Below are 12,284 nucleotides of genomic sequence, written 5' to 3'. Positions count from 1 at the left end.
TAATTAACCACATTACCCCCCCCTGTTTTGGGAATGTCATGGCAATAACAATAATAGTAATAATGCTACATTATTTTTCAAATGTTCAAAAACAGCTGTTTTACAAGCTCGCAATGCAATGTGTTGTGAGCTTGTAGATCAGCTATTTTTAAGTGGGGCTTAAATGAGTAGTTCACCCCCAAAAATGCCAATAATATGATGACTCAAGTCTCTCAGTAAGGAAAATGTATTCAAACAGTAGGCAACATTATACATTCAAATGACAAATATAAAACAACTCTTTGGTTTTATATTTTCTCCCACTCCTTCCCAACCACCCACCATCCCTCCCCGCAAGTGGCATTTGTAGTTGACTCACAGCCCAATAAACACTGAAAGAACTGGATTAGATGTTGCAACACCACTTTACTGGGGGGAGAGAGAGATGGATTATCTTTTCTATATTTAACCTTCTTGTAAAGGGGGGGGGGGGTACTTGGATTTCGACATAAGGGAAAAGGGGTACTGAAGCCCAAAAAGTTTTTAAACCACTGACTTTAGGGGGTAGACATAAAGCCATTCTTCTTCTTTGTCTTATAGTGGTTTCTGCTTTTTGGCTTAATTATTGACCTCCCGGTCATCAAATTATTGACTCAGGAATGCGACAAAAACAAATTTAAGGCTTCATGGGGTGTGTAAGATAGAAAATATTATTTTTTTGGGGGTGAACTACTCCTTTATGTGGTACTGGTAACTGATTATGTCAGCTGAAAAATACGAAACACAAGTTATGAAACATTTTTTATGATACATTACTGAATTTCCTCATGCTCAACGACAATAAAACTGAAATCATTCTCTTTGGCTCCCCTCACAAAACAAATATCATCACCACCTCCCTTGGCCCACTGACCTGTAAACCACATGTCAAAAACTTGGGTGTAATCCTGGACTCTGACCTCAAATTTGACAAACAAATCAATGCCGTCGTTAAAGGTGCCTTCTTCCAACTTAGACAAATCAGTAAAATAAAAACCTTCTTATCAACCCCCGACTTGGAAAAAGTTATTCATGCCCTCATCTCCTCCCGCCTAGATTACTGCAACTCACTGTACGCAGGAGTTTCAAATACCTCCCTCTCTAGACTGCAGCTCGTCCAGAATGCGGCTGCAAGGCTCTTGACTGGCACCAGAAGGTGGGACCACATCACTCCCATTCTGGCGTCCCTCCACTGGCTCCCAGTCAAATATAGAGTCGAATTCAAAATTTTATTATTCGCCTATAAAGCCCACCAGGGGTTGGCACCGCCCTACTTATGCTTGATGCTTCCTCCCTCTGATAACATTAGGCCTCTTAGATCAGCGGATCAAGGGCTCCTCAAGGTCCCACACACCCGCCTGAGGTCAAAAGGTGACCGTGCGTTTTCGGCTGCTGCCCCAAAACTATGGAACAACCTACCGCCATCTATCAGGGCTGCACCCTCGTTGGACATATTTAAAAACAGATTAAAAACGCACCTGTTCTCTCAGGCCTTTTAAGTACTACCCCCTGCCATGGAGAAATTGTTGGGCACCTGTCTACGTGCTCCCACATGATCCTTTATGTTCCCTTAGCTACTTGCCTTTTTGCTATGCTTTTTGTATTATTGCTTTTTTGTATATATTGTTGATCCTCTTGTTTTTTTTTATTTTTATTTTTGCTCGCAGTTGTATGTGTATGTATTGATGATTTTTGTGTGTTTTTTAACCCTGATGTACAGCACTTTGGTCGGCCTTTGGTTGTTTTTAAATGTGCTTTATAAATAAAATTGACTTGACTTGACTTGACTTGAATAATATCATCAAATTGTGTAGCCTGAGGAAAGTGGTATCAACCCACACTACTCCATGTGTGGAAATGTTTGTCATGTCATAATAATCATTATGGAACCGAATCTGGCATTATTTGACTTGTGGGATAAGAAACCGAAATCTATCTTCCCATTTGTTTTTATTTGCTGTGCAAGTTTTAATTGTGAAAAAGCTACTTTGTTATTGTTCAATATGTTTTCGAATCACACTAAAACTTTTCAAAAAATGAAAAAACACTAAACTCAAATTGAAAACAAAAACTATAATAATCTTGAAAGGGAAAGCTTAGAATAAAACTACCCTCTACTGGCTGATGACAGGAATTGAGTGTTGGAGACATTAGTAAACAATGTTGCTCACTTATATTTCTCGTCCACCACTTGACACCATCATAACCCTTTGTGTCCTCATATTGTCATAAAAGAATAAGCTGTTGGAAAAAGTGAACCTGGAACAGAGAAAACTATTCCTCTGACTAAAGGCTCTTTTATAAAATGAGGCTTTAGGAGACGCAAGGAGAACACCAGACAATTACTGTATGGATTGGCTTCTTTGTCCAGCTATCATCAGGGTGATAGCAGAACTATCACTATTGTAACTCTGTTACAAGTAATAGTCCTGTATAAAAAATTGACTTGAGTAAAAGTAGCCTACTAAAGTATTGGCATCAAAATATACTTAGAGTGCCCAAAGTAAAAGTACTTGTTACGCAGAAAGTTTTCAAATGTATGAAATGTAAAAAACTAGCAGATCAACATTTTCACAACGCGTCGCATCGTGACACGTTGTAAACTTGTAGATCGGCAGAAGTGTGTATAGGCTGAAGTGGCTGATATATGTTTTATAATAATAATCTAAATTTACAAAAGGAACTAGTAACTAAAGTTTTCAAATAAGTGTAGTGAAGTAAAAGTACAATATTTGTCTCTTGAGATGTAGTGGAGTAGAAGTAAAAGTATTGACAATTTGAAATACTGCAGTAAAGTAAAAGTACCTCAGAATTGTACTTAAGTAAGGACAGTAGGCCTACTTGAGTAAATATACTTAGTGGAGCCAGACTGTCTAATCGGTGGTGGAAAGTATCCACCACTGATTACTTTAGACAGTCTGGCTCCATAATCCAGACCCCTACCGTTCCAATCACACCTCAGTTTCTGACTACCAGTCACTCAATTCAATTCAAATGTGCTTTATTGGCATAAGAAAACACACACTTGCATCGCCAAAGCAAGTGTCAAATGATAACAATACAAACTGAGACATGTATGTTCAATTAGAGGGAATAAAGATGTGTAAACAGAGCTATCGCAACTTGAAAAACTAGCTTACAAAACCACAAAAATGTTCATTTGCTGTTAAATATTTATATCCAATCCCTGAAGAAGACCAGCAGGTCGAAACATTGGTTGTCATTCCATATTTTGTATCGTGGCAATGGGTGTGCAGCCTTTTTTTTTATCACTTTTAGTCTTCTGCACCAAGGTCAGCACCTCAGCAATACTGGTGTCCGCCCTTCTCCTGTTTATTTGCCAGCACTGACAACACATATAGATCAGGGTAGCTTGGTATAATGCTTTTTTGAAACAAATAGCAGCAATTTATTTCAGGATTTTGCAATCACTTGGTATAAAACCTTTTGGGACACAAATAGCAGCAGTTTTTCCATAATGTGTTATTATATTATTATTATTATCATTTAATGTTCAACTCGCCTCAGTACAGATAGTGCAGGAATACACAATGATTAGTGGTCCTCTATATCCCATTGAACATCCTTCTCCTGTCACAACAGCTCACAAATCTTGTTGTTGTGTTTACACATTGTTGTACTTCATTTTTGAGTTTGAGGTTTTTTGTCATTGTTTAAAAGAATAAAAGTCTGCACAACAGCATTGCTCCTAAAAGTTTTTTAACTTTAAAACACAGAAAGTGGTACATCATCATCAGGCATAATCAGGTGAGATGAAGGCCATGATGTGTGGACGAAACATTGTACCACTTTTTGTGTTTTAAAGTTAAAAAATGCTGTTTTGCAGACTTTTATTCTTTTAAACTGTTATTCTGTGTCCAGCACCAGCGACGAACTGGATGTGTGCAACCCACTTCTGAACAGTTTTTTTTTGTCATTGGTCATGTTTTCATCCTCTCTTTGGGTATTGTAATTTGAAGGAAGCATGTGTCTCTGATGCCACTCCCCATGTTGACTCCCCTCTGCTAGATATACATACATGAATATCCTCTGTGAAGCCTCTCCAACTCTTCACCTGGGCTGAGCTTCAAGACAAAGGCGATGATGGGCTGGGAGGAGGGGTTGATGGGTCACTGATTTAAATTCAAAAGAGCATTTACATTTTAGCACCGCCTAAAAAAATGCAACCAAGACACGCTTCCATAACAAAGCCACAGAGCGAGATGCCCCATCAACCAACTGATTCTTGGACACTATTCACAAGCAGTTAGCAGACAGAAACCCCAACTCAACTGAACCAAATTAGAAGAAAACTAAAAGAAAACTACCTGACACATTGGGGAAAATGACCCAAAAACTGAGCAAATTGGAAAACGATTTGGTCTTATACAGTCAGAGAATACAGTGGTAGAATACCTGAGCACCGTGAGTGGTCCAAAACGATGGAAAGTCTTCACTATACGTACAGACACAGTCTCACAACCAGTGGTGGAAAAAGTACTAAAATGTCTTACTTAAGTAAAAGTATCAATACTGCAATGTAGAAACACTGTTACTGTTAAAAGTCTGGTAATCAAAATGTACTTGAGTAAAAGTACAAGAGCATTGGCATCAAAATATACTTGAAGTACCGAAAGTAAAAGTACTCATTATGCAGATTAAGTTATCATATGTCTAAAATGTACAAGAAAATCTTTTGAAAATAGCCAAAGTTTAAATAGGGCTGGAGTGGTTAATGTATGTTTTGTAATAATTATCAAAAATCTACAAAGTAACTATAGTAACTACGTTTTCAAATAGTTGTACTGGAGTAAAAAGTACAATATTTGCCTCTGAGATGTAGTGGAGTAGAAGATGTTGCAACACCACTTTCCTGGGAGAGAGAGAGGGAGAGAGATGGAACCGTCATAATTATTTTTCTAACATTTAACCTTCATATTCTTGTAAACTGAAAGCCTCCAATTAAATAAACATTTTCTTTATCTTCTTCTGCTTTTTGGCTTATTGACCTCCTTGACCTTGACAATCAAAAATGCATGCATCATACATAATGGATATTAAGTTACTGTATGAAGTTTCATGAAGTTGTGTTGTTATTGGATACAGTGTATTGAATCTGTGGACCGTCATTGTGGACAGAGTTATATAAATACACAATCACACTGCCTTATAGCGGGTGGAAACCTCATATGTCCAAAACTGATACTTTTCAGGATTCAAATTCAAAAGTAGCAAAAGCAGCAGATCTACAAGCTCAAAACGTGTCGCCTCGCGCAGCGTTTCGAGCTTGCAGATCTGCTACTTTTGATGCTTTTGTGTGACGCTGTAGTATGATCAAGTAGGGCGTTAATATACAAAAAAAACGCAAAAAGTTAAAACATGGAGATAAGAGGTTTCTGCCCGACAGCAACGATAGGTCAAATGTGGGTATATGTAGGCCTACTCTAAGGGTGCGTGGAGGTATGTAAGAGAAAGTGGAAAATAGAAATGAACAGACTTTGTGTGTGAGTGACGCTGCTCATCTTTATGTGTTAAACCAAATTCAGTTAAAAATGTACTAGCACAACTGTTATTGAATGGATAGCAATACTTTTGATTGATTGATATCTTTATTGATCGTGAAATAAAACATTATGTCACATGTAACATACATCTGACCCACCATAATCAAAAGGATAATGCAAAAAATCTTGTTTCCACTTTCCTTGTGTCCTTATACTTATTTGTCGTTATGTTTACTGAAATGTTATTACTACAGTTTAAACAAAATTTGGTCAGGAGGCACTAATTGCAACACTCCATTTCTTATTAATTCCCAGTATTCCCATTTTGCTTAAAAAACTGGCTACAACATTTTGTTGTTGCCAGGTAGGCTAAAGGGGAGGGGGGGGGGTGCTTGGATTTCGACATCAGGGAAAAGGGGTACTGAAGACAAAAAAGTTTTTAAACCACTGACTTTAGGGATAGACATTAAGCCATTCTTCTTCAAATGAGTCTTCCAGGTCATTCTGTCATTGATTCATGGCCCATTTCATGGACTTCATTTGGGCCTCATCAGAACTGTCTTACTGTATTTTTTAATAGCCTGTTGTCATTAAGAAGTTTAGCTTTTATTAACCACTGACATCTACTATTTTGCACAGGTCTAACTCTATAGGGGGAAAGAAATCTCAAATAGCCTAGGCCTATAATACACGTCGCATGGTGGTGTTGCAGCACAAAAATAGCCAATCTACAATCTCAAAGGCAAAGCGCATTGCATCGTGAGCTTGTATATTGCCTATATAATTTAGTTTCGTCATTTGACTGTGTCACACTTCCACACTTACCTATGCTCATTGAGAGAACGCTGGAACACTTCCACTGTTTATTGTTCATTGTTTATTAAGGCTCCCCATTAGTCTACAGCTTAGTGGAGACTATTCTGCCTGGGGTCCAGGCAAAGAACATCACAATACGAATCATAAAATACAGTACAGCATGATCAATGTGAGTGAACAAAAACACAAACTTAGAGAACACAATTTACATTCAAAGTAAAGTAAGAATTAAAAAACAAAACAGGTTTGTCTGTCCAATAATACCAATAATAATAACAACCTAATCTAATTTCCTTTCTGATTATCGCTTCCTTAAGTTTCTTTTTTAAACCAAATGCATTTCTAGTCAGTCAAATGTGGGGGGAGCACATCCCAGTATGCTATGGCTCAGTACATTACTGTTTTCTTGTGTGCATTGGTTCTGGGCAGAGGTAAAGTAAAGTGAACGCTTAGTGCCTGTCTAGTATTATAACCTGTCTTACCCATGCTCATTGAAAGATGGAGAGATGACCCTATGACCCCATGCACAAGTCAGAGTGAAAGTCATAATCATCCCAAAAAAATAACATACAGTACAGTCCTAAGTAAATGTACTTAGTACTCAGATGTTTTACTTAAGTAAAAGTGTCAATGCCTTAATGCAAAAAATAAACAGTTCAGTATTCTAAATTTACTTGAGTACAGGTATAAAAGTATTGGCATGAAAATATACTTAACCCACTGATACCTGGAACGCATCTGTGTCACTTTAGATTTCATTGGCTATTCAAAAATAGCAGATATACAAGCTCATAGCGCGGCACCGAGTGCCGCGCTATGAGCTTGTAGATCTGCTATTTTTGAAAAATCGTAAAAACATTTTTTTTTTTTTTTTTTTTCAAAAAACTGTTAGGATTTAGAAAACATTTTAAGAATCGGACTCAGGCCTTAATGGGTTAAAGAACCAAGTAGTCATTATGCAGAAATGTCCCATTTCCAGATGTAGATCATCTATTTTCAAATAGCCAGAGTATATAGAGCTGAAGTGGTTAATTTAGTTTTGTAATAAAAATCTGAATCTGCAAAGTAACTAGGAACTAAAGCTGTAAAATAATTGTAGTGGAGTAAAAAGTACTATATTTGCCTCTGAGATGTAGTGGACAAGAAATAAAAGTATTGAAAATTGGAAATACTTCAGTAAAGTAAAAATACCTCATAATTGTACAGTACTTGGGTACATGTACTTAGCTACTTTACACCACAATTGATGCCTCAGGCTGCCACCCGAGTGGCTGTTTTCATTCTTTTGTGTTACCGTAAGTGTGTACTTTAGTCTTTTGTGTGAGGTATCTGCCCCGTCGCCACACCCACCTACCCCCACTTTGCATAAAGTATTCAGCTACTACATCAGTACATCCCATACTCAGTATAAATAACACTCAGACAGCAGTAAGTCAACACATAGCTAGCTAACCATCATCATGAGTAAGCCGCTTAAGAAGAAGATGAAACTTACAGGCAGCAGTGGTCAGGGCTCTGAGGGCCGGATGCCCGATAGGCCCGTTCTGAGATCCAGCTCTGGCGGCGCTGCATCCACTGACCTCCAGGCCAAAGAAGCCAAGAAGAAATGCAGTTCTTTCCAGACGGAATGGCTGTCGCAGTTTGTGCAAACGGTGGACAAACAATCGGAGAAACTGGGAGATATTTTTTCTTTTTCAAGCGAGAAAGGACTGATCTGCAAAACGTGCCGCGAAGCCAAAGTTCCGGGTGACTTTTCGGAGGGCAAAATGTGGAGAGAGTGGAGGGTGGACTACCTCAGACGTCATGTCAAGCAGAAAAGCCATGTGAAAGCTGTTGGAGTTCTACGAAGACGCATGCAGGGATTTGGAATCGGCGCATTACAGCAGGAGAGTGCAGAGGAGCAACATCAGAGCGATGAACTGCCACACCAGGACAAATCTGACGCCCAGCAAGTGAAAGTTGTCATTGACAACATTCTACTCGCCATCAAAATGGACTCATCACTGCTGAACGTTCAACGAATCCACGACCATATGGCAAAGTATGTGAGTCTACCAGAAAAATGGCGAGGCGAAAATGAATTGGAATTTGTGGACTCAATCAGTGAAATTGTACGGTGCGAGACAATGTGCAATATTCGAAAAGCCCCGTGGCATACCCTGATAGTAAGCGTGGACGAGAGAACAGACCTGCTAATGTTGTATACAAAATACCGGGAGGAAAACAAAGTCAGCTACAAAACGGAGTTTGCTGACCTCATTCAGTTAACAGCACGCAGTGGTCAGGATATTGCGACGGCCATCCCTTTATTTTACTCCAGACACGAGCTAGACATGCAGAGAATGGTGATGCTGACCTCTGATGATGCCTTAGTGCTAGGAGAGCACGACGGAGCTGCAGCGTTATTAAAGCGGCAAATACCGCATCTCACAGTGCAACACTGCATGATCCACGGGAAGGACAAGCGCCTCGACGCTGCTTGGGAAGACGTGCCGTTGATGCGAGAAGTGGACGCTCTTCTTAAAGCTTTAACAGTTGTCACCAAGTCAGCGTTAGAGGACACGTTCGAGATGAACCTAGAAGAGGTTCTGGGCAGACTGTCATCCAGGCCTTTGAGTGACTTTGAACCACAGTGGCTGGCCTGCTACCGAGCTATGCTCGCTGTTCAGAAAAACTGGAGGATTGAAGGATACTGCAGTGAGGTATACAGCGATACTGGAGATCCGGTGGCAAAATACTGCGTCAAAAAGCTGAGCGAGTACAAGGTTGCGTTCCAAGCTCTCCTAAAAGTGTTGGATGAGGTGGTGGGACTCGACGATTGTCTTAAAAAAGGCGACCTGACTGTGATGCAAGTGCACCGCGTGGCAAGAGCAAAGGTCGCGACAATGCGGAAGGACAAGGAAGACGAGGAGGTTGAGTGGAGTGACGATGAGGCGACAGATGAGGATATTGACCTGTTCACTCGTATGGTGTGTGATCTGCTGGACGCTCATTTTCCAGCGGACGGTTTATTAAGCGAGTGGTCTGCGTTTGACATTGCGGCGCTGAGACCTGCGAACCTCAGTTCTGACTTTGGCTCCACAGACGTCGCTATGCTGGCAAAGAAGTACGAGGCCATTCTCCGCCCACAGTCTATGGATGCCATCAAGCGGGAATATGCTGACTTCAAGCGCATAGTGAAACTGAAACTTAAACGAGCGCCTCATTGGGGCTCATTCTCAGACCTGCTGGATGCTACACTCAGTTGCGCCGAGCTGAGAGAGGTCTCACAGCTCATGGACATTTGTGGTACATTTGAAGCATCCATTGCAGAATGTGACAGAGGATTTAATTTGATGAATGAGATCAAAAAAGCATCTGGACCATTTATCGAAGTGCAAGATTTGGAGCACTTGATACGCATCAAGTCAAAGCAAGAAGCACATGGGGCCATCGACCTGGACAAAGTGTACAACCTCTGGAGATGTGAGAAGGACTCATATCTCCAGGCAAAGGACTCATATCTCCAGACCAGAGGAGCAGATGAGGACTTTTAACATCTGCAAGTACTACAGTACATGTAGTGTATTGTAGCTCAATGGACAATGTTTTTATTTTTAATTTTTTTAATCTCTTTGAGCCCATTGGATATAACCTATACTGAGCCTTCGACTCATCCGATTGGACAGAGGGAGAAAATCAGCTCCTGCCTCCAGCAGTTTTCTGCTTCCAATGGACAAGTCGTGTAGAGCAGATAAACGCAAGGTCTGCGCGACAAGCGGAAAAATCCACTCTTGCGTGAATCCACGCATTTACATTGACAATGCATTGGCAGATTCAGCCCCAGAGGTAAAATAAAAGTGCGGTGGGAGCGCGCCCTTACAGTATAAAGCAACTATTAGGCCCCTAAACTGGTGCAAATATCATTCATATCATATACTCTCTAACTTAGTGTGATGCATGCTTCTGTTCATTATAAGTTCAGTTCTCAGTTGTTGATCAAATCTGTGACAATGTCAAGTATGTCAATGTATTGTTGGCATAAACGTGTGTGAATACCATGTGTCAAAATGTGTTCATCTATAATACCAATAAATACACGCAAAAACAACATTTGTTTCTTTTTCATTGTAACTGGCCTAGATATATAGTACAATTTATAAAATGTAATCTTGCTGCAAATTGCAATTACTTCTGTTTCACTACAGACAAGTGCAGAACAACATTTCATATCCAGGAATTCACAAAGGTGCCATCATTGACTATCCCTCTAACAATTTCATACACAGTGGTGGAAAAAGTACTCGGTACTCGGTTAGGGCACGGCCACACCGCACTTTTATTTTACCTATGGGGCCGAATCTGCCAATGCTTTGTCAATGCAAATGCGTGTATTCGCAAGAAAGATGCGCAAGACCATGAATATGAATAGTATTGGCAGATTCCGCCCCAGAGGTAAAATAAAAGTGCGGTGTGACCGTGCCCTTACAAGTAAAAGTCCAGAATTCAAAATGTACTTGAGTAAAAGTACAAAAGTATTACTCATTATGCAGAAATCTTCCATTTCATGTTTTCAAAAAATCTTTTGAAAATAGCTGAAGTCTATATAGGGCTGAAGTGGTTAATGTAAGTTTTGTAATATTATTCAAAATCTACAAAGTAACTAAAGTCGTCAAATAATTGTAGTGGATTAAAAGTACAATATTTGCCTCTGAAAGTATTGAAAATTGGAAATACTCCAGTAAAGTAAAAATCCCTCAAAAGTGTACTTAAGTACAGAACTTGAGTAAATGTACTTCGTTACTTTACACCACTGTTCCAGCCTATATACAGGTTGTGTTAGTGGCTGTGGTATGTTGACAGGGTACAATTCTGAGTGTTGGCAGGTATGAGAGAGTAAAATGGAACCAAATGAACCCTTATGGGTCCGTTACCTCTGAACGACTACAAATGGAACATGGGGGAAAAAGGAGGGGGCTAATTACAGACCACTGGGGGACCCCAGTCAACAAAGAATATAGGGTTTAAGTGGTTAAGTAACTGATATCAACTGAAAAATATGAAACAAATTATCATATATATATCAATTATTATATTAACATTTTCTGTATGAGAAATGACTGTATATCATCAGGCATTACATTTTGTATAGTCAACACACACTCATGTTTGTCATGTCATAATCATTCTGAAATTCAGATCTAACAAACATCTTGTCATAATGCAGACTGTATTGTAAACTTAAAAAAGCTATCTGGAAACTCTTTGAAGATTTCCTCCAGCAGTTACAGCAAAGATTTCCACTAATATTGCACAGTGGTGGAAGAAGTACTCACATTTTATCAATACTACAATGTAGAAATACTCTGTTAGGGCGCGCTCCCACCGCACTTTTATTTTACCTCTGGGGCAGAATCTGCAAATGCTTTGTCAATGCAAAGGCGTGGATTCCTGGTCTTGCGGATTTTTTCCAAGAATCCACGCATTTGCATTGACAAATGCGTGGATTCTTGCATTGGCAGATTCCGCCCCAGAGGTAAAAGAAAAGTGCGGTGGGAACGCGCCCTTGCAAGTGAAAGTCTGGTATTCAGAATTTACTCAAGTAAAAGCACAAAAGTATTGGCATCAAAATATACTTAAAGTACCAAAAGTAAAAGTACTCATTAGGCAGAATGTCCCATTTCAGGTTTGAAAATGTTTCAAAAATAGCAGATCTCACAACGCGTCACGATATGACGTGTTGTGAGCTTGTAGATCGGCTATTTTCACATAGTTGAAATATATAATTGGGGCTTAAGTGTTTAATGTATGTTTAGTAATAAAAATCCAAGTCTAAAAAGTAACTAGTTACTTAAGTTTTCAAATAATCATAGTGGAGTATAAGTAAAAGTATTGAAAATATTAAATTACCTCAAAATTGTACTTAAGTACAGTACTTGGGTAATGTACTAAGTTACTTTCCACCAA

General features: G+C 39.4%; 1 protein-coding gene across 1 annotated transcript in view; it reads right to left on the bottom strand.

Moving 5' to 3' along the window:
- Nucleotides 1-12,284, bottom strand: part of sh3tc1 (SH3 domain and tetratricopeptide repeats 1) — a 254,841-nt gene that overhangs the window by 57,853 nt on the left and 184,704 nt on the right. The gene's annotated exons all lie outside the window — the stretch shown is intronic.

The sequence above is a fragment of the Gymnoscopelus braueri genome, assembly GCF_963280865.1.
Source record: "Gymnoscopelus braueri genome assembly, chromosome: 15".
In the NCBI taxonomy this organism is placed as follows: domain Eukaryota; kingdom Metazoa; phylum Chordata; class Actinopteri; order Myctophiformes; family Myctophidae; genus Gymnoscopelus; species Gymnoscopelus braueri.
This window is presented reverse-complemented; position numbering and strand designations above follow the sequence as displayed.